Source organism: Triticum aestivum, chromosome 4B, assembly GCF_018294505.1.
Source record: "Triticum aestivum cultivar Chinese Spring chromosome 4B, IWGSC CS RefSeq v2.1, whole genome shotgun sequence".
NCBI lineage: Eukaryota > Viridiplantae > Streptophyta > Magnoliopsida > Poales > Poaceae > Triticum > Triticum aestivum.
This window is the reverse complement of record NC_057804.1, coordinates 400,387,077-400,407,496: the sequence shown is the minus strand read 5'-3', so window position 1 is coordinate 400,407,496 and position 20,420 is coordinate 400,387,077.

Sequence of the window (20,420 nt, the reverse complement as noted above, 5' to 3'; positions counted from 1 at the left end):
TAATGATGTGATCCCGTTGTCAATGACATCTAATGTCCATAGTCAGGAAACCATGACTATCTGTTGACCAACGAGCTAGTCAACTAGAGGCTCACTAGGGACATGTTATGGTCTATGTATTCACACGTGTATTACGATTTCCGGATAATACAATTATAGCATGAATAAAAGACAATTATCATGAACAAGGAAATATAATAATGCTTTTATTATTGCCTCTAGGGCATATTTCCAACAGTCTCCCACTTGCACTAGAGTCAATAATCTAGTTACATTGTGATGAATCGAACACCCATAGAGTTCTGGTGGTGATCATGTTTTGCTCGCGAGAGAGGTTTAGTCAACGGATCTGCGACATTCAGATCCGTATGTACTTTGCAAAAATCTATGTCTCCATCTTGAACATTTTCACGGATGGAGTTGAAATGACGCTTGATGTGCCTGGTCTTCTTGTGAAACCTGGGCTCCTTGGCAAGGGCAATAGCTCCAGTGTTGTCACAGAAGAGTTTGATCGGCCCCGACGCATTGGGTATGACTCCTAGGTCGGTGATGAACTCCTTCACCCAAATTGCTTCATGCGCTGCCTCCGAGGCTGCCATGTACTCCGCTTCACATGTAGATCCCGCCACGATGCTCTGCTTGCAGCTGCACCAGCTTACTGTTCCACCATTCAACATATACACGTATCCGGTTTGTGACTTAGAGTCATCCAGATCTGTGTCGAAGCTAGCGTCGACGTAACCCTTTACGACGAGCTCTTCGTCACCTCCATAAACGAGAAACATGTCCTTCGTCCTTTTCAGGTACTTTAGGATATTCTTGACCGCTATCCAGTGTTCCTTGCCGGGATTACTTTGGTACCTTCCTACCAAACTTACGGCAAGGTTTACATCAGGTCTGGTACACAGCATGGCATACATAATAGATCCTATGGCTGAAGCATAGGGGATGACACTCATCTCTTCTTTATCTTTTGCCGTGGTCGGGCATTGAGCCGAGCTCAACCTCACACCTTGCAATACAGGCAAGAACCCCTTCTTGGACTGATCCATTTTGAACTTCTTCAAAATCTTATCAAGGTATGTGCTTTGTGAAAGACCTATGAGGCGTCTCGATCTATCTCTATAGATCTTGATGCCTAATATATAAGCAGCTTCTCCAAGGTCCTTCATTGAAAAACACTTATTCAAGTAGGCCTTAATGCTGTCCAACAGTTCTATATCATTTCCCATCAAAAGTATGTCATCTACATATAATATGAGAAATGCTACAGAGCTCCCACTCACTTTCTTGTAAACGCAGGCTTCTCCATAAGTCTGCATAAACCCAAACGCTTTGATCATCTCATCAAAGCGAATGTTCCAACTCCGAGATGCTTGCACCAGCCCATAAATGGATCGCTGGAGCTTGCACACTTTGTTAGCATTCCTAGGATCGACAAAACCCTCCGGCTGCATCATATACAGTTCTTCCTTAAGATGCCCGTTAAGGAATGCCGTTTTGACGTCCATCTGCCATATCTCATAATCATAGTATGCGGCAATTGCTAACATGATTCAGACGGACTTAAGCTTCGCTACGGGAGAGAAAGTCTCATCGTAGTCAATCCCTTGAACTTGCCGATAACCCTTAGCGACAAGTCGAGCTTTATAGATGGTGACATTACCATCCGCGTCCGTCTTCTTCTTAAAGATCCATTTGTTTTCTATTGCTCGCCGATCATCGGGCAAGTCAGTCAAAGTCCATACTTTGTTTTCATACATGGATTCTATCTCAAATTTCATGGCTTCTAGCCATTTGTTGGAATCTGGGCCCGCCATTGCTTCTTCATAGTTCGAAGGTTCACCGTTGTCCAACAACATGATTTCCAGGACAGGGTTGCCGTACCACTCTGGTGCGGAACGCGTCCTTGTGGACCTACGAAGTTCAGTAGCAACTTGATCCGAAGTACCTTGATCATTATCATTATTTTCCTCTTTCGTTGGTGTAGGCATCACAGGAACATTTTCCTGAGCTGCACTACTATCCTGTTCAAGAGGTAGTACTTCATCGAGTTCTACTTTCCTCCCACTTACTTCTTTCGAGAGAAACTCTTTTTCCAGAAAGGATCCGTTCTTGGCAACAAAGATCTTGCCCTCGGATCTTAAGTAGAAGGTATACCCAATGGTTTCTTTAGGGTATCCTATGAAGACGCATCTTTCCGACTTGGGTTCGAGCTTTTCAGGTTGAAGTTTCTTGACATAAGCATCGCATCCCCAAACTTTTAGAAATGACAGCTTAGGTTTCTTCCCAAACCATAATTCATACTGTGTCGTCTCAACGGATTTAGACGGTGCCCTATTTAAAGTGAATGTAGCTGTCTCTAGAGCGTATCCCCAAAATGATAGCGGTAAATCGATAAGAGACATCATAGATCGCACCATATCCAATAGAGTGCGATTACGACGTTCAGACACACCGTTTCCTGAGGTGTTCCACGCGGCGTGAGTTGTGAAACGATTCCACATTTTCTTAAGTGTGTACCAAATTCGTGACTTAAATATTCTCCTCCACGATCCGATCGTAAGAATTTTATCTTTCGGTCACGTTGATTCTCTACTTCATTCTGAAATTCCTTGAACTTTTCAAAGGTCTCAGACTTGTGTTTCATCAAGTAGACATACCCATATCTACTCAAGTCATCAGTGAGAGTGAGAACATAACGATATCCTCCGCGAGCCTCAACACTCATTGGACCGCACACATCGGTATGTATGATTTCCAACAAGTTGGTTGCTCTCTCCATTGTTCCGGAGAACGGAGTCTTGGTCATTTTGCCCATGAGGCATGGTTCGCATGTGTCAAATGATTCATAATCTAGAGACTCTAAAAGTCCATCAGCATGGAGCTTCTTTATGCGCTTGACACCAATGTGACCAAGGCGGCAGTGCCACAAGTATGTGGGACTATCGTTATCAACTTTACATCTTTTGATATTCACGCTATGAATATGTGTAATATTACGTTCGAGATTCATCAAGAATAAACCATTGACCATCGGGGCATGACCATAAAACATATCTCTCATATAAATAGAACAACCATTATTCTCGGATTTAAATGAGTAGCCATCTCGTATTAAACGAGATCCAGATACAATGTTCATGCTCAAACTTGGCACTAAATAACAATTATTAAGGTTTAAAACTAATCCCGTAGGTAAATGTAGAGGTAGCGTGCCGACGGCGATCACATCGACCTTGGAACCATTCCCGACGCGCATCGCAACCTCATCCTTCGCTAGTCTCCGCTTATTCCGCAGCTCCTGCTGTGAGTTACAAATGTGAGCAATGGCACCGGTAACAAGTACCCAGGAGTTACTACGAGTACTGGTAAGGTACACATCAATTACATGTATATCAAATATACCTTTAGTGTTGCCTGCCTTCTTGTCTGCTAAGTATTTGGGGCAGTTCCGCTTCCAGTGACCCTTCCCTTTGCAATAGAAGCACTCAGTTTCAGGCTTGGGTCCATTCTTTGACTTCTTCCCGGCAACTGGCTTACCGGGCGTGGCAACATCTTTGCCGTCCTTCTTGAAGTTCTTCTTACCCTTGCCCTTCTTAAACTTAGTGGTCTTATTGACCATCAACACTTGATGTTCTTTCTTGATTTCAACCTCTACTGACTTCAGCATCGAAAATACTTCAGGAATGGTCTTCACCATCCCCTGCATATTGTAGTTCATCACAAAGCTCTTGTAGCTTGGTGGGAGCGACTGAAGGATTCTGTCAATGACCACCTCATCCGGGAGGTTAATGTCCAGCTAGGACAGGCGGTTGTGCAACCCAGACATTTTGAGTATATGCTCACTGACAGAACTATTTTCCTCCATCTTACAACTATAGAACTTGTCGGAGACTTCATATCTCTCGACCCGGGCATGAGCTTGGAAAACTAGTTTCAGCTCCTCGAACATCTCATATGCTCCGTGTTGCTCAAAACACTTTTGGAGCCCCGGTTCTAAGCTGTAAAGCATGCCGCACTGAACGAGGGAGTAATCATCAGCGCGAGACTGCCAAGCATTCATAATGTCTTGGTTCTCTGGGATGGGAGCGTCACCTAGCGGTCCTTCTAGGACATATTGTTTCCTGGCAGCTATGAGGATGATCCTCAGGTTCCGGACCCAGTCCGTATAGTTGCTGCCATCATCTTTCAGCTTGGTTTTCTCTAGGAACGCGTTGAAGTTCATGTTGACATGAGCGTTGGCCATTTGATCTACAAGACATATTTGCAAAGGTTTTAGACTAAGTTCATGATAATTAAGTTCATCTTAATCAAATTATTGTAATGAACTCCCACTCAGATTAGACATCCCTCTAGTCATCTAAGTGTTACACGATCTGAGTCGACTAGGCCGTGTCCGATCATCACGTGAGACGGACTAGTCATCGTCGGTGAACATCTTCAGGTTGATCGTATCTTCCATACGACTCGTGTTCGACCTTTCGGTCTCTGTGTTCCGAGGCCATGTCTGTACATGCTAGGCTCGTCAAGTTAACCCTAAGTGTTCTGTGTGTGTAAATCTGTCTTACACCCGTTGTATGTGAACGTAAGGATCTATCACACCCGATCATCACGTGGTGCTTCGAAACGACGAACTTTAGCAACGGTGCACAGTTAGGGGGAACACTTTCTTGAAATTATTATAAGGGATCATCTTATTTACTACCGTCGTTCTAAGTAAACAAGATGCATACACATAATAAACATCACATGCAATTATATAATAGTGACATGATATGGCCAATATCACATAGCTCCTTCGATCTCCATCTTCGGGGCTCCATGATCATCTTCGTCACCGGCATGACACCATGATCTCCATCATCATGATCTCCATCATCGTGTCTTCATGAAGTTGTCACGCCAACGACTACTTCTACTTCTATGGCTAACACGTTTAGCAATAAAGTAAAGTAATTTACATGGCGTTCTTCAATGATACGCAGGTCATACAAAAAATAAAGACAACTCCTATGGCTCCTGCCGGTTGTCATACTCATCGACATGCAAGTCGTGATTCCTATTACAAGAACATGATCTCATACATCACAATATATCATTCATCATTCATCACAACTTCTGGCCATATCACATCACATGACAATTGCTGCAGAAACAAGTTAGACGTCCTCTAATTGTTGTTGCATCTTTTACGTGGCTGCAATTGGGTTCTAGCAAGAACATTTTCTTACCTACGAATAACCACAACGTGATCTTGTCAACTTCTATTTACCCTTCATAAGGACCCTTTTCATCGAATCCGCTTCAACTAAAGTGGGAGAGACAGACACCCGCCAGCCACCTTATGCAACTAGTGCATGTCAGTCGGTGGAACCGGTCTCACGTAAGCGTACGTGTAAGGTTGGTCCGGGCCGCTTCATCCCACAATACCGCTGAAGCAAGATAAGACTAGTAGCGGCAAGCAAGTTGACAAGATCTACGCCCACAACAAAATTGTGTTCTACTCGTGCAATAGAGAACTACACATAAACCTAGCTCTGATACCACTGTTGGGGAACGTTGTAGAAAATTAAAATTTTTCCTACGGTTTCACCAAGATCCATCTATGAGTTCATCTAAGCAGCGAGTCAAGGGAGTGAGTTTGCATCTACATACCACTTGTAGATCGCGTACGGAAGCGTTCGAGGGAACGGTGATGATGGAGTCGTACTCGCCGTGATTCAGATCACCGATGACCAAGTGCTGAACGGACATCACCTCCGCGTTCAACACACGTACAGTACGGGCGACGTCTCCTCCTTCTTGATCCAGCAAGGGGGAAGGAGAGGTTGAGGAAGAAGGCTCCAACAGCAGCACGATGGCGTGATGATGGTGGAGAGGCAGTACTCTGACAGGGCTTCGCCAAGCACACAACGGAGGAGGAGAGGTGTTGGGGAGGGGAGGGGCTGCGCCTTGGCTTGTGTGTTCAGCCCTCCCCTCACCCCTCTATTTATAGGGGAAGGGGCAAGGGGGGCCGGCCCCTCTAGATGGGATCTAGAGGGGGGGTGGCGACCAGGGAGGGGGGACTTGCCCCCCAAGCAAGGAGGGCGCCCCCTCTAGGGTTCCCCCCAACCCTAGGCGCATGGGCCCAGGGGGCGCGCCCAGCCCTCCAGGGGCTGGCTCCTGCCCCACGCAGCCCATGTGGCCCCCCGGGAGGGGTGGCCCCTCCCGGTGGACCCCCGGAACCCTTCCAGCGGCCCCGGTACAATACCGATATGCCCCCGAAACCTTCCGGTGTCCGTATGACAACTTCCCATATATAAATCTTTACCTCCGGATCATTCCGGAACTCCTCGTGATGTCCGGGATCTCATCCGGCACTCCGAAAAACATTTGGTAATCACATACAAGTCTTCCTAATAACCCTAGCGTCTCCGAACCTTAAGTGTGTAGACCCTACGGGTTCGGGAGACATGCAGACATGACCGTGACAACTCTCCGGTCAATAACCAACGGCGGGATCTGGATACCCATGTTGGCTCCCACATGCTCCTCGATGATGTCATCGGATGAACCACGATGTCGAGGATTCGATCAACCCCGTATACTATTCCCTTTGTTAATCGGTACGTTACAAGCCCGAGACTCGATCGTCGATATCCCAATACCTCGTTCAGTCTCGTTACCGGCAAGTCACTTTACTCATACCGTAATGCATGATCCCATGACCAAACACTTGGTCACTTTGAGCTCATTATGATGATGCATTACTGAGTGGGCCCAGAGATACCTCTGCGTCATACGGAGTGACAAATCCCAGTCTCGATCCGTGTTAACCCAACAGACACTTTCAGAGATACCTGTAGTGCACCTTTATAGTCACCCAGTTACGTTGTGACGTTTGGTACACCCAAAGCACTCTTACGGTATCCGGGAGTTACACGATCTCATGGTCTAAGGAAGAGATACTTGACATTGAAAAAGCTCTAGCAAAACGAACTACACGATCTTGTGCTATGCTTAGGATTGGGTCTTGTCCATCACATCATTCTCCTAATGATGTGATCCCGTTGTCAATGACATCTAATGTCCATAGTCAGGAAACCATGACTATCTGTTGACTAACGAGCTAGTCAACTAGAGGCTCACTAGGGACATGTTATGGTCTATGTATTCACACGTGTATTACGATTTCCGGATAATACAATTATAGCATGAATAAAAGACAATTATCATGAACAAGGAAATATAATAATGCTTTTATTATTGCCTCTAGGGCATATTTCCAACAGTCGGATCATAACACATAATAGGTGAGTATAGACTTGCAAGATAGGATCAAGAACACACATATATTCATGAAAACATAATAGGTTCAGATCTGAAATCATGGCACTCGAGCCCTAGTGACAAGCATTAAGCATAACAAAGTCATAGCAACATCAATCTCAGAACATAGTGGATACTAGGGATCAAACCCTAACAAAACTAACTTGATTACATGGTAAATCTCATCCAACCCATCACCGTCCAGCAAGCCTACGATGGAATTACTCATGCACGGTGGTGAGCATCATGAAATTGGTGATAGAGGATGGTTGATGATGACGACGGCGATGAATCCCCCTCTCCGGAGCCCCGAACGGACTCCGGATCAGCCCTCCCGAGAGAGATTAGGGCTTGGTGGCGGCTCCGTGTCGTAAAACGCGATGAAACTTTCTCCCTGATTTTTTTCTCCCCGAACGTTACTATATGGAGTTGGAGGAGGTCCAGGGGGGCCACGAGATAGGAGGCCGCACCCTGGGGGGGCGCCCCCTATCTCATGGATAGCTTGTGGGCCCCCTGGTGTTGATTCTTTCGCCAAAAATTCTTATTAATTCCAAAAAGTGCCTCCGTGGATTTCCAGGACATTCCGAGAACTTTTCTTTTCTACACATAAAACAACATCATGGCAGTTCTGCTGAAAACAACGTCAGTCCGGGTTAGTTTCATTCAAATCATGCAAGTTAGAGTCCAAAACAAGGGCAAAAGTGTTTGGAAAAGTAGATACGTTGGAGATGTATCAACTCCCCCAAGCTTAAACCTTTGCTTGTCCTCAAGCAATTCAGTTGATAAACTGAAAGTGATAAAGAAAAACTTTTACAAACTCTGTTTGCTCTTGTTGTTGTAAACATGAAAAGCCAGCATTCAAGTTTCAGCAAATATTATGAACTAACCATACTAACAATAACACCTAGGTCTCACAATTACTCATATCAATAGCATAATCAGCTAGCAAGCCATAATAATAAAACTCGGATGACAACACTTTCTCAAAATAATCATAACATGATATAACAAAATGGTATCTCGCTAGCCCTTTCTGAGACCGCAAAACATAAATGCAGAGCACCTTTAAAGATCAAGGACTGACTAAACATTGTAATTCATGGTAAAAGAGATCAAGTCAAGTCATACCCAACATAAACCAATAGTAATGAATGCAAATGACAGTGTTCTCTCCAGCGGGTGCTTTTTAATAAGAAGGGTGCTGACTCAACATAAAAGTAAATAGATAGGCCCTTCACAGAGGGAAGCAGGGATTTGTAGAGGTGCCAGAGCTCGATTTTAAAATAGAGATTGAATAACATTTTGAGCGGCATACTTTCTCTGTCAACGCAACAACTATGAGTTGGCTGTATCTTCCATACTACATGCATTATAGGCAGTTCCCAAACAGAATGGTAAAGGTTTATACTCCCCCAACCACCAACAAGCATCAATCCATGGCTTGCTCGAAACAATGAGTGCCTCCAACATACAACAGCCCTGGGGGAGTTTTGTTTAATTATTTTGATTTGCTTTGATCTTTTTAGATCATGGGACTGGGCATCCCGGTTACCGGACCTTTCTTGTGAATGAGGAGCGGAGTCCACTCCTCTTGAGAATAACCCACCTAGCATGGAAGATATAGGCAACCCTAGTTGAAACACGAGCTGCTCGAGCATACAAAACAGAATTTCATTTGAAGGTTTGGAGTTTGGCACATACAAATTTACTTGGAACGACAGGTAAATACCGCATATAGGAAGGTATAGTGGACTCATATGGAACAACTTTGGGGTTTAAGGAGTTTGGATGCACAAGCAGTATTCCCGCTTAGTACAGGTGAAGGCTAGCAAAAGACTGGGAAGCGACCAACTAAGAAAGCGACAACAGTCATAAACATGCATTAAAATTAATTTACGCCAAATACAAGCATGAGTAGGATATAATCCACCATGAACATAAATATCGTGAAGGCTATGTTGATTTTATTCAACTACATGCGTGAACATGTGCCAAGTCGAGTCACTCAATTCACTCAAAGGAGGATACCATCCCACCATATCACATCATAATCATTCTAATAGCATGTTGGCACACAAGGTAAACTATTATAACTCATAGCTAATCAAGCATGGCACAAGCAACTATAATCTCTAAATGTCATTGCGGATATGCTTACTTCATAATAGCTGACTCAGGAACGATGAATCATCATATTTACAAAAACAAGAGAGGTTGAGTTCATATCAACTTTTCTCATCCCAATAAGTTCATCATATATCGTCATTATTGCCTTTCACTCGCACGACCGAACGATTTGTATAATAATAAGAGTGCACGTGCATTGGACTAAGCTGGAATCTGCAAGCATTCAACTCAAAAGAGAAGACAAGGTAATATGGGCTCTAAGTTAAATAAACAATCGTGCATATAAGAGCCACTAAGCATTTTCAATATGGTCTTCTCGACCGCTAAAGGAAAGAAAATAAAATAAAACTATTTACACGGGAAAGCTCCCAACAAGTAAGAAGAAGAACGATAAATCTTTTTGGGTTTTCATTTTAATTTCTACTACGAGCATGGAAATTAAACTAACTATTTTTTTGGGTTTTCTTAAAGTTTATCAAACACACAAGAAGAAAACTAGAAAAAGAAATTTAAACTAGCATGGATAATATAATGAAAGAGTATGAGCACCGATGACTAGTGTGTGAACATAAATGTAAAGTCGGTGAGAAATACGTACTCCCCCAAGCTTAGGCTTTTGGCCTAAGTTGGTTTAATACCAAGGACCGCCGCTACTCTCCCCGGTGTAGTGGGACGTGTAATCAGGATACCCCAGGGGGCCTATATAAAGAGGGGGGGAGGGAGGGCAGCCGCACCCAAGTCCCTGGCGCCTCCCTCTCACCACGCACCACCTCTCCCTCTTGCAGAAGCTTGGCGAAGCCCTGCCGTGATCGCTGCTGCATCCACCACCACGCCATCGTGCCGCTGGATCTTCATCAACCTCTCCTTCCCCTTGCTGGATCAAAAAGGAGGAGATGTCTTCCCAACCGTACGTGTGTTGAATGCGTAGGTGCCGTCCGTTCGGCGCTAGGATCTCCGGTGATTTGGATCACGACGAGTACGGCTCCCTCAACCCCGTTCTCTTGAACGCTTCCGCACGCGATCTACAAGGGTATGTAGATGCACTCCTCTCTCTCATTGCTAGATGACTCCATAGATTGATCTTGGTGAACGTAGGAATTTTTTTATTTTATGCAACGTTCCCCAATAGAACCGCCGCTACTCTCCCCGGTGTACTGGGAGGTGTAATCAGGATACCACTGGCTGGTCATCTCCGGATCCCACTGGACGGATGATGCACGATAAGGGTCTAATTCAGGTTCCGGTTCAGGTTCAGGTTCTGGAGTAAAAGCTTGAGCTCGATGATTGTTCACTGCTTCCGGCATGACAAGACGATTTTCTGCAAGCAAATCAAACAACAGAGGCGCAGGCAAAATAATAATCTCAATGTGTTTCTTATCAAATCTAAGTTTATACAAGAGCATCTTCTCTTCATTGTCAACAATAAACTTGTGTGCTACCATGCTCTTTTAATCTAAGATGTGAGGAAGCAATTTTATCTCATCCTCCTCATGGTGCCTAATGGGTATCTAAAAATGTTTAGCAAGACGTGCAACATAGATACCTCCAAATATGGGGCCTTTTGTACGATTCAAGGCTAGCCGTTTAGCAACGACGGCACCCATACTAAAAGTATTGTCTCCCAGCAAAGCATGTTGAAGAATAATAATATCTGGAACACTCAAATTTCCACTATTTCCACGACCAATCAAGCATCTACTAGCAAATATGGAAAAGTAGCATAAAACAGGAAAGTGTATGCTAGAGACTTTTGCCTCAGAGCCCTTCTTTGGCTCTTCCAAAGCAATAGTTTTAACGAAGCCACCCACATCTTCACGATGGGGTTCCTCTAATTCTCCCTCATAAGGTATCCTACATACCGCACAAAAATGACGTATAGACATTTCTTTGAATTCATCATATAAATGAAATGATACTGCGGGAGGTGATTTCTTAGGATAATAATAAAAGTTTTGCACGAAAGTATTGGTAAGTAAGAGATACTGATCAATTCGGTCATTCATGAAACCGGTGAGGCCTGCAGTCTCGATTAAAGCATAAAAGTCTTCATGAATTCTGGCTTCTTTCAAGAAATCCTCGCATGGCCATTCACACAACTGTACTTCCGCTAAGCGAGGAAGATTATACTTGGCCTTTTCCTTCTCTTTGGCTTGTTTTTCCTCAGAGCTTTGGCTAGAAGAGCCCCTAAAAAGTCTCCTCAACATTTTCTGAAAATTTCTAAAATTTTAGTAACTTCAAAATAAAAGTGAATAAAGCTAAACAAGATTGGTAGCAGCTACTCCTACAAGTGCCTAGAGCCTATATCATGCATTGGAATTGCTTGGGACCTCAAAAGTTGAACATGCAAGATCAAGAACATGGTCACCTATGCAGCAAAAATTTGCAATGAATAAAGCACTAGAACAAAAACTAATTGGACCAATGGAGGAGTCACATACCAAGCAACAATCTCCCAAAGCAGTTTTGTGAATGGAGCCTTGAGCTAGGAGGTCGAAAATCGCAACAAAACAAGCTAGAACTCGTGCTTGAGCTGGATGGGGATTTTTTTTGGGTAGAAGATGAAGTGTGTGGGTGCTGGCATAAGTGGAGGGGGCCCACCAGGGGCCCACGAGACAGGGGGCGCGCCGTATAGGGGAGGCCTCCACTCTCGTGGCCTGGTGCTTGCCCCTCCTGCAGTGATTTCAGTGCCTAAAATCCTCAAATATTCCAGAAAAAATCATACTAAATTTGCAGGGCATTTGGAGCACTTTTATTTTTGGACTATTTTTTAATGCACAGATAATTCAGAAAACAGACATATAATACTATTTTTGCTTTATTTATTCTAAACAATAGAAAGTAAAAAGAGGGTACAGAAGGTTGTGCCTTCTAGTTTCATCCATCTCATGATCATCAAAATGAATCCACTAACAAGGTTGATCAAGTCTTGTTAACAAACTCATTCCGAATAACACAGAACCGGAGAAATTTCGAATAACACTAAGTTACCTCATCGGGGATATGAAAATCCCCAACAATAAGAATATCATACTTTTTCTTGACAGTAGGGAGAGGAAATTCAAAACCTCCAATAATAATAGTTGGAGCTTTTTCAATAGAATTGATGCTATGAACTTGAGATTGTTTCCTCAGAAAGTGTGCTGTATGCTCATTACCATTAACATGAAAAGTGACATTGCCTTTGTTGCAATCAATAAAAGCCCCTGCAGTATTAAGAAAAGGTCTACCAAGGATAATAAACATACTATCGTCCTCGGGAATATCAAGAATAACAAAGTCCGTTAAGATAGTGACATTTGAAACTACAACAGGCACATCCTCACAAATACCGACAGGTATAGCAATCGATTTATCAGCCATTTGCAAAGATATTTCAGTAGGTGTCAACTTATTCAATTCAAGTCTATGATATAAAGAGAGAGGCATAACACTAACACCGGCTCCAAGATCACATAAATCAGTTCTAACATAATTTCTTTTAATGGAACAAGGTATAGTTGGTACACCCGGATCTCCAAGTTTCTTTGGTATTACACCCTTAAAAGTGTAATTAGCAAGCATGGTGGAAATTTCAGCTTCCGGTATCTTTCTTTTATTTGTGATGATATCCTTCATATACTTAGCATAAGGATTTACTTTCAGCATATCAGTTAAGCACATACGTAAGAAAATAGGTCTAATCATTTCAGCAAAGTGCTCAAAATCCTCATCATCCTTAGACTTGGATGGTTTAGGAGGAAAGGGCATGGGTTTCTGAACCCATGGTTCTCTTTCTTTACCGTGCTTCCTAGCAACAAAATCTCTCTTATCATAACGTTGATTCTTTGATTGTGGGTTATCAAGATCAACAGCAGGTTCAATCTTTACATCATTGTCTTTGCTAGGTTGAGCATCAACATGAACATTATCATTAACATTATCACTAGGTTCATGTTCATCACCTGATTGTGTTTCAGCATCAGAAATAGAAATATCATTGGGATTCTCAGGTGTGTCTACAATAGGTTCACTAGAAGCATGCAAAGTCCTATCGTCTTTCTTTTTCTTCTTTTTAGAAGAACTAGGTGCCTCTAAATTATTTCTCTGAGAATCTTGCTCGATTCACTTAGGGTGGCCTTCAGGATACAAAGGTTCCTGAGTCATTCTACCAGTTCTAGTAGCCACTCTAACAACAAAGTCATTTTTATTATTTAATTCCTCAAGCAAATCATTTTGAGCTTTAAGTACTTGCTCAGCTTGAGTAGCAACCATAGAAGCATATTTGCTAACACGGTGAAGTTCATCTTTAACTCTAGCCAGATTATCACCTACGCGTCCTATCTCGAAAGCATTATTCTTTAACTCTCTACCAACATAAGCATTAAAACTTTCTTGTCTAGTCATAAAGTCATCAAATTCACCTAAGCATGGGCTATGAAATTTAGTAGAGGGTATTTCAACTTTATCATATTTATAGAGAGAATTTACCTTTACTACCTGTGTCGGGTTATCAAGACAATGTGGTCCTTCAGGCGGTAAATTAAGACCATGTATTTCTTCAATAGGAGGCAAATTCTTAACATCTTCAGCTTTAATACTTTTTTCTTCCATTGATTTCTTTGCCTCTTGCATATCTTCAGGACTGAGAAAGAAAACACCTCTCTTCTTCAGAATGGGTTTGGGAATAGGCTCAGGAGTTGGCTCAATTGGTTCAGGAATTACTTCAGGAATTGGCTCGGGAAGAGTCCAATTATTTTCATTAGTCAACATATTATTCAATAGTATTTCAGCTTCGTCGATGGTTCTTTCCCTGAAAACACAACCGGCACAACTATCCAAGTAGTCCTTGGAGGCATCGGTTAGTCCATTATAAAAGATATCAAGTAATTCATTTTTCTTAAGAGGATGATCAGGCAAAGCATTAAGTAACCGGAGAAGCCTCCCCCAAGCTTGTGGGAGACTCTCTTCTTTGATTTGCACAAAATTATATATTTCCTGCAAGGCAGCTTGTTTCTTATGAGCAGGGAAATATTTAGCAGAGAAGTAATAAATCATATCCTAGGGACTAAGCACACAACCAGGAGCAAGAGAATTATACCAAGTCTTAGCATCACCCTTTAATGAGAACGGAAATATCTTAACGATATATAAATAGCGAGACTTCTCATCATGAGTAAACAGGGTAGCTATATTATTTAACTTGGTAAGATGTGCCACAACAGTTTCAGATTCAAGGCCATAAAAAGGATCAGATTCAACTAAAGTAATAATCTCAGGATCAACAGAGAATTCATAATCCTTATCAGTAACACAGATAGGTGAAGTAGCAAAAGCAGGGTCAGGTTTCATTCTAGCATTAAGAGACTGCTGCTTCCATTTAGCTAATAATTTCTTAAGATCATATCTATCATTGCAAGCAAAGATTTCCCTAGCAGCTTCTTCATTCATAACATAACCCTTAGGAACAATAGGTAATACATAATCATTGGGAGAACCTTCATCATCACTATCATCAATAATAGGTTCTTCAGTAATTTCATTCCCCCTAACTCTAGTAAGTTGTTCATCAAGAAATTCACCTAATGGCAAAGTAGTATCACACATAGAAGTAGTTTCATCATGCATAGCAGAAGTGGCATCATCAATAACATGCGACATATCAGAATTCATAGCAGTAGCAGGTTTAGGTGTCGCAAGCCTACTAATAACAGAAGGAGAATCTAGTGCAAGGCTAGATGGCAGTTCCTTACCTCCCCTCGTAGTTGAGGGCAAAATAATAGTTCGGTCGTCTTTCAAGTTCTTCATAGTGATTAATAGATATAAATCCCAAGTGACTCAGAGAATAGAGCTATGCTCCCCGGCAATGGCGCCAGAAATTAGTCTTGATAACCCACAAGTGTAGGGGATCGCAACAGCTTTCGAGGGTAAAGTATTCAACCCAAATTTATTGATTCGACACAAGGGGAGCCAAAGAATATTCTTGAGTATTAGCAGTTGAGTTGTCAATTCAACCACACCTGGATAACTTAGTATCTGCAGCAAAGTATTTAGTAGCAAAGTAGTATGATAATAAAGGTAATAGTTGCAAAGGTAAAGATAAATGTTTTTGGGTTTTTGTAGTAGTTGTAACAGTAGCAACGGAAAAGGAAATAAGTGAAGAACAATATATGAAAAGCTCGTAGGCAATGGATCAGTGATGGATAATTATGCCGGATGCGATTCCTCATGTAATAGTTATAACATAGGGTGATATAGAACTAGCTCCAATTCATCAATGTAATGTAGGCATGTATTCCGTAAATAGTCATACGTGCTTATGGAAAAGAACTTGCATGACATCTTTTGTCCTACCCTCCCGTGGAAGTGGGGTCCTAGCGGAAACTAAGGGATATTAAGGCCTCCTTTTAATAGAGAACCGGAACAAAGCATTAGCACATAGTGAATACATGAACTCCTCAAACTATGGTCATCACTGAGAAGTATCCCGATTATTGTCACTTCGGGGTTGTCGGATCATAACACATAATAGGTGACTATAGACTTGCAAGATAGGATCAAGAACACACATATATTCATGAAAACATAATAGGTTCAGATCTGAAATCATGGCACTCGAGCCCTAGTGACAAGCATTAAGCATAGCAAAGTCATAGCAACATCAATCTCAGAACATAGTGGATACTAGGGATCAAACCCTAACAAAACTAACTTGATTACATGGTAAATCTCATCCAACCCATCACCGTCCAGCAAGCCTGCGATGGAATTACTCACGCACGGTGGTGAGCATCATGAAATTGGTGATGGAGGATGGTTGACGATGACGATGGCGATGAATCCCCCTCTCCGGAGCCCCGAACAGACTCCAGATCAGCCCTCCCGAGAGAGATTAGGGCTTGGCGGCGGCTCCGTGTTGTAAAACACGATGAAACTTTCTCCCTGATTTTTTTTCTCCCCGAACATGAATATATGGAGTTGGAGTTGAGGTCGGTGGAGGTCCAGGGGGCCCACGAGATAGGAGGCCGCGCCCTGGGGGGCGGCCCCCTGTCTCGTGGACAGACTGTGGGCCCCCTGGTGTTGATTCTTTCGCCAAAAATTCTTATTAATTCCAAAAAGTGCCTCCGTGGATTTCCAGGACATTTCGAGAACTTTTCTTTTCTACACATAAAACAACATCATGGCAGTTCTACTGAAAACAACGTCAGTCCGGGTTAGTTTCATTCAAATCATGCAAGTTAGAGTCCAAAACAAGGGCAAAACTGTTTGGAAAAGTAGATACGTTGGAGACGTATCATCGTAGTGATCTTCTTAGCCTCGCACACCCGGCGACCTTCTCCCTCTAGCACTTTAGTTCCCCCGCTTGGGCCGCACAGAGCCGCCACGGGAACGGTCGACGCCGTTAGCTCCGGCGACCATATGGTCCTAAGAGACCAACCCTTGACACCGAGCCAAGGCTATCGCCTGGTTCCCTTGGTCGGCCTCCTCGTAGTCTCCCGGTGTGCCTCCGCCGCTGGATTTGGTCGTCGGTGGGATTAGTTTAGCGGACCATTAGTTTAATTGTCTTTTTGTGTGTTTGAGTAGTGGACCCACCCCTAATTAGTTTAATTGCCTTTTTATTGGTTGGGGTCCATATGTAAGTGTGTGAGAGAGGGGGTGAGAGAAAGTGTTCTTCCCTTTATTTTATTTTTCGAGTGGGTCCTACATGTAAGTGACACATGAAGGCAGGGGAAAATTGTCCAGAAAAATCAAGTAGATGGTCAAACCCCTTTGACCGGACGGAAACGGAACGGAAGGGCATTTTTGTAACGTCACCTAACGGCAGAGGGGTAAATTTGAGCAGGCTTCGAAATTAGGGACAAATATGAGTAGGTGGTTCGAGTTAGGGATAGAAATGCAAATGGCCCATTATATTACCCATCGTAGATGTTTTATATGCATTTATATGCTATTTTATATGATTTTTGGGACTAACCTATTAACCTAGAGCCCAGTGCCAGTTTATGTTTTTTCCTTGTTTTTGAGTTTTACAGAAAAGGAATACCAAATGGAGTCCAATTGACGTGCCAATTTTTGATGATTTTTTATGGACCAAAAGAAGCCCCTGAAGTAAAAAGAGTTGGGCCACAAGAGTCCCGGGCTATCCACGAGGGTGGGGCGGGCCCACCCCCCTGGGCGTGGGCCCCTATCTCGTGGACGATTCGGAGACCCCCCCTGATGTTAGACCGACACCAAAAATTCCTATAAATAAAGAAACCTCTAGAAAATAACCTAGATCAGAATTTCCGCCGCCGCAAGCCTCTGTAGCCACGAGAAATCAATCTAGGCCCTCTCTGGCACTCTGCCGGAAGGGGCCATCATCACCGAAGGCCATGGGGAAGGATCTCAGAGGGGCCATCATCGTCATGAAGGCCAAGGACCAGAGGGGGAACCTCTCCCCATCCAGGGGGGAGGCCATGGAGGAGGAAGCACAAGGGGGAGAACCTCTCCTCCTCTCTCTCGGTGGCGCCGGAGTGCCATCGGGAGGGGAATCATCATTGCGGTGATCGTCTTCATCAACATCACCATCATCATCACCACCCTCATCTCTTTTACGCGGTCCACTCTCCCACACCCCGCTGTAATCCCTACTTAAACATGGTGCTTTATGCCACATATTATGATCCAATGATGTGTTGCCATCCTATGATGTTTTGCGTAGATATCCTTTTGTCCTTGGGTTGATTGATGATCTAGATTGGTACGAGTTGTATGTTTTATTTTGGTGTTGTCCCATTGTGCCCTCCGTATCACGCAAGCGTGAGGGATTCCCGCTGTAGGGTGTTGCAATACGTTCATGATTCGCTTATAGTGGGTTGCTTGAGTGACAGAAGTATAAACCCGAGTAAGTGGGTTGGGGCGTATGGGATAAAGGGGACTTGATGCTTTAATGCTATGGTTGGGTTTTACCTTAATGATCTTTAGTAGTTGCGGATGCTTGCTAGAGTTCCAATCATAAGTGCATATGATCCAAGAAGAGAAAGTATGTTAGCTTATGCCTCTCCCTCATATGAAATTGCAATGATGACTATCGGTCCTGTTAACAATTGACTAGGATAATTCGGCACATCGATCCATCATTATTCCACACTCGCTATTTGTAATATTTAGTAATATATTCTAAATTTATGATAGCATCACCTACTTTTATATTTTAGCTCTCCGATATCATGCAAAGTTATCCTCTTCATACCCACAACGTAGTTTTATTTATCCTATCTAGTTAGAAGCAAACGTCCGGTGTACGTAGAGTAGTATCAGTGGCAGATAGGGCTTGAGAGAATATTGATCTTACCTTTAGCTCATTGTGGGTTCGACACTCCATACTTATCACTTCCATGTTTGGAAATTGCTATGATGATTCCTTGCACTTGGGGATTATCACGTTCGCCCTCTCAGCTTGTCCATTGCTTCTGGGATGTGCAATAGAGGCAAATGAGATCTTGCTTCCGAGGGCATGAACATCTTGCATGAAGGCGCGGCTCGTGAATTGGGATCCATTGTCAGTGATGATCCGGGAAGGAACCCTAAAGCGGCACACCAAATCTTTCAAGAACTTGATAGCTGACTGAGCAGTCACCTTTCTCATGGCAGCTACTTCTAGCCACTTTGTAAACTTATTGATTGCAACGAACAAGAATTCATAGCCCCCGACAGCTCGGGGGAAAGGGCCAAGGATATCGAGCCCCCATACCATAAACGGCCATGACAAAGGGATTGTATGAAGAGCTTGCGCAGGCAAATGGATGTTCTTGGAATGGAACTGGCAGGCTTCACACTTGGTGACTAGCTCGACCGCATCTTGGAGGGCTGTGGGCCAATAGAATCCTTGTCGGAATGCTTTCCCAACTAATGCCCTTGATCCAATGTGGGAGCCGCACATGCCTTTGTGTATATCTACCAGCAGTTCCTTTCCTTCTTCCCGGCAGATGCACTTCAATTTCACACCATTGGGCCTCCTTCTGTACAGAGTGTCATCGACAAACTGGTACATACTGGCACTCTGGACTACTCTTTCAGCTTCATCTTGCTCATCGGGAAGTTCTCTAGTTTAGAGGAAGTGGACTATGTGCCTTGCCCAAGTTGGAGCCTGGGGCTCGGCAACAAGGACTAACGGCACCTCTCCTCTTGCGGGGGTGAGTTCCTCGACCGCGGGGACCAGTGGCCCGGCAGGAGGATGCAGCCCGACAAGTGATGGGGAGTGGTTCCCGGCAGGGTCCCTACCGGGAGCCCCGAGGGACTCTACCAGGAGAGGCTTACAGGAGTCCAACTTTCTCCTTTTTCAGGCCATTGTTGCCGGTGATACGGAGGGTTGAGTAAGGTGGAGAACGGAAGTGTCAGATTCCAGGCTCCGCAGACCCAAGAAAGGTTCAAACTCAGGGGCGTGTGCGAAGAACTCAACCTCTCAAGCCGATCGATCAGCTTCTCTAATGAACTAGCTCGATGAACAAGAAGGAGAAGGACACATCAGTTTACCCAGGTTCGGGCCAGCTTGCGGTGTAAAACCCTACTCCTGCTTTGTGGTGGATTAGCCTCGCGGGGGGTCTGGGGATGAACTAGTACAAGTCGAAGAACAATCACAGGAGGCTTGTTCTTGTGATGAGCTCTTGGGGATTCGATGAGCTGATCACCCGATACTTCCTATGGTGGTGGCTACTATATATTTATAGCGGCCTTGGTCCTCTTCCTCCAAAACTTAGGCGGGAAGGGATCCCACAACGGCCAAATTTGAAAGGGGACAAGAAGTACATCTGATCCTGATGAAAGGCGGTCTTCGCCTGCAAAGCTTCTGATAGTGATGTCGTGGAGGGCTCGGCGATGACATCCATCCTGCCGTTCTGGCGGTCCTGGCCTCGTTGCACGCAAATGGCAACCTTTGGCTGATTCCTTGGGACTCCACACATGCACTTTCCTCCTTTGCACCAAAGAGGAAACCTGCCACTCTGCGCTTTCTAGTGCGCGTCTGG